This window comes from Hipposideros armiger, unplaced genomic scaffold (genome assembly GCF_001890085.2).
Source record: "Hipposideros armiger isolate ML-2016 unplaced genomic scaffold, ASM189008v1 scaffold_16, whole genome shotgun sequence".
Classification (NCBI taxonomy): domain Eukaryota; kingdom Metazoa; phylum Chordata; class Mammalia; order Chiroptera; family Hipposideridae; genus Hipposideros; species Hipposideros armiger.
This window is the reverse complement of record NW_017731366.1, coordinates 2,226,541-2,230,336: the sequence shown is the minus strand read 5'-3', so window position 1 is coordinate 2,230,336 and position 3,796 is coordinate 2,226,541.

Here is a 3,796-nt window from a genome sequence, read left to right as displayed (position 1 = left end):
AAAGTAGGATGCTTTTTAGAGATAACCTGTTCACTTAGGGCGTGACCCATCTGAGCTCCCTTGTAACTACTCATAGTTATGGATGGTGTCTGTGGTAATGGAGTGATTGATCATTGCTTTTCTGCCTTCTTTCAGTGCATTTACTATTCCCTTTACATATCTGCTTGTTTATTTGTGTATACATACTTATTTGTATTTAAACATAGACTATGTGGAATTTGAATTTGAATTTTGGAGGTTCTTGAAATTAAGAAACTGAATTCAACTCAGCATCAGCAAAACAGCAATAAGGATAAGTGTAATCCCCTCCTCCCTGCTCCCCCCACACTGCCTGTGATGAAGTGATGAACAGCTGGAGTTTTGCTATTACCCTGGGAACAGTTTATTTCGACCTTGTCACAGTCTACCTGCTTGCTATTCCTAGTACAGTACCTCTTCTCATCAGAGAACTTCAAGCAAATATTATATTGTGCTCTTTGAAATTAAAGCTAAAGTAGGGTGACACCAAAGCAATACACTGGGGGGAGAGGGGCTAAGACACATTACCATTTTCTCTGAGACACATTTCATTACATTTTTCTTTAGGTATTTTACACTTCGCACCTCACTGTGAAAGAAAAGGAGCAGCCCAAAGAGGACGAATTTACGATCACATACATGCTTTTGAGTTTTAGGTCTTTTTTTGTTTTACCCTCTTGGAAACAAATATTACCTTATTTGGGCTCTCTTGTTATTGCTCCTTTCATTGTTCTTGTTTTTGGTTTACTTGTTTTATTGATGTTCCAAACTAATTTTTAAAGGCATGCATTTTATTTCCTTACAATATTTGTAGTGAATTTGAGATGAAAGTCAAATAAATAGTAGTCCAAGGGTTTTAAAATGCTTGGTCTTTGTATTAGTTTTATATTGCTGCTATAAAATGTTACCATAAACTTAGTGTGTTAAAACAGCACAAATTTATTATTTTACATTTCTGGAGGTCAGAAGTCTGACACAGGTTGCACTCACTAAAACTGAGATATCAGCAGAAGAAAAGAAAAAAGATGTCAGCAGAGCTGTGTTTGTTTTGGAAGCTGNCAAATTTGGACATTTTAAAAACTGTGTGGTAAATTCAAACATGAGAGGTAAATTACATTTTTAAATGAAGTACCTGTGGTGTTTGGAGATGACTTTTTTAGCATACAAGTTCTCCGCTAATTAGCTCCCAGGAGGTCAATGAGAGTTTTCCTTGTTCTTCTGGGTTCAGCTTGAAAAAAGTGAACCAGCAGTTAGCCACACATGGGCATTCAAAGTATTGTTTAAAATACCAGCCCCCTCAAAAGAAGAGAGAATATGTTATATAGGAGATTAACTCTGGTTTACAAAATATATGTTAGAAATATTGTGTTTATTACATCATCTCCTTAGAATTATCATCTCCTTTTTAGAGTCATAGTTAAAGAGTATATTTTCTTTTAAAAAGAATTCTGGCATGCCCTTTCTAAATACTTTAAATTGAGAGTAAGTCCAAGTTGCACCACATTTCGGGAAACAAGCTCTGTGAGTCCGGGCCATGACGTTGTAAAGACGGAGCAGACCATTAAGCACATTGACGAGAGCCTCTCAGGAGCTGTTGGAGAACAATGTCCCTCATCAAGTCCTTATCCAAATTCTGGACCATACTGGCCAGTTTAGCTAAATCGCTCTGATCAGGTTAATTAGTATTGTATGGAAAAATAAAGGGCTAGTGAAGAAATTATTTATCTCCTGCAGTGTGTATATGAAAGACCAGATTGGGCTTAAAAATTCTTGGCATGAAGTAATAATGCTCTATGCCGTCCCCCACTCTTTCTTCATCATTTTTTTTTCTTGATGCACAGTATATATTTTTAATTTAGGTTTCCTTCAATTCCATGAAAATAACACTCCAATCCTATTGGGATAAGTTAAGCTGTTTTTCCTTTTTTTTCCAATTTTAATGACTACATATGTTAGTGTATCCTATTAAACTGGGAGATCTATTGATGAGAATCACTGTAGTAGCACTGGTCCGTTAATGAATTCCTTCAAGAAGAATTCATTGAGGTTCAGCTATGTGCTATGGATTGCTCAGGGTTCTGGAAATAAGAGTGAATAAAGCACCGTTTCTGCCTTTTAAGGGAACAGTGTGGCAGGGCAAGACCTGCAGCTATATAAAGACCATGCAATATAGTAGTGCTACAAAGATAGACAATATAGGACACATACTATGCTGAAGGGACTCCATGTATTAATGTTAATATACCCCCCAGAGAAACCCACTGACATAGGTACTATTACTACCACCGTTTTACAGCTGAAGAAACGGAAGCAAAAGAGATCAAGCAACTTGTCCAGTGTCACATGACCAACGAGTAGCTGACCCAGGCAGCCTGGCTCCTGAATTACTTTGCTTCTGTTCAGGAGTATGATGCCTTCATTGTGAACCCCATAATTTACTGTGCCTCAACTCTTTCCCTGCTCCCCACCCCGACTTACGCAACACGCTATTACTCTGCATGGCCCACAGGGGTGAGTAGCTCTTGTACTTTCATAATTTTTCTTGCCTGGCCTGGCTTTTGTCAAGCTCATGTCATTTTCCTTTCTCTTGACTTTGTACCATAAAATCTGGGTTGGCAGATTGTAACTATGGACATTCATCCACCTTCCTACATCTTCCCTGTTGGGCAAAGAGAGATAAATACATGCTAGTAATAAAATATCACTTTGAACTATAGGTTTGAGCATTTGAATAGTATTGGAATGCAGGATTTGGGAGGCACTTGAGATCTGAGACGATGATTGAAGAGATTTATTTTTCTAACATTCTCAAGGGTATAAAACTATAAACAGGGAAACAATATAGCTATGCTGTCTTAGATATGGCTTTAAATCTAGGATTCTTTTAGATCTAGGAATATTCCTATACACGTATAAGAGAAGTAGAAACCCATTCAGTCATTCATTATTCAGTATTCATTAATGAGACACACATGTTGCTTTTCCTGGCTTTGGGCAATTTACCACTTACTGTAGGGAAATAAGACATGTATATATTAATTCAATAATAGAACAATTTGAAGAGTTACCTTAGCAACTAAATGAAATAGTGTTTCAAAAGGTTACCTTGATAGTGGAGGCAAGGTTTCTGATCGTTGGCGTATAGAATGTTAGAATGGGAAAGAATCCTAGAAATAATTTAATTCACCGTTTCTCAAACTTCAAGTCAATTGGGTACCTCCTCTTCAAGATTTTGTTTAGTATCTGTGTGATTAGCACCTGTATATTATTTAATATTTTTTTCTTTATATCAGCTCCCTGTTCTCATTTAATTATACCGTAAATGAAATCAGTTTTATATGTCATAAAAAATAATTATAAATACAATAAAGATGAAACAATATTTTAGTTCTAGCTAAAGACTGCTTTTGGAAGCCTCTGAACTTAAGGCCTGCCCTCTATTTGTTACAATAGGAGATTTGCGGGTGTTAGGGGGTGTCAGAGCTATATCAGCAGCAAGCTGAGACTTTTCCTTGACTTCCTTAGAAAAGTTAAAAAGAGCATCGAAAGGGAAATAATTTTCTTACACTGAGCGTCAATATTATTTAATACTTTTTACCAACTCATTTATTATTTCTACTTATATAGATCTCAAACTTTGGGACACAAACTGAGATTAATGGTCTTAGTTTTCAGAGTAAAAAGCCTAAATTCACTTACTGGGCAAGTTGACACTGGAACCTGAGTCTCCTGATCCCCGGTCTCTTCTCTGTACCCTCTCCCTGTAATTAAAAAAACA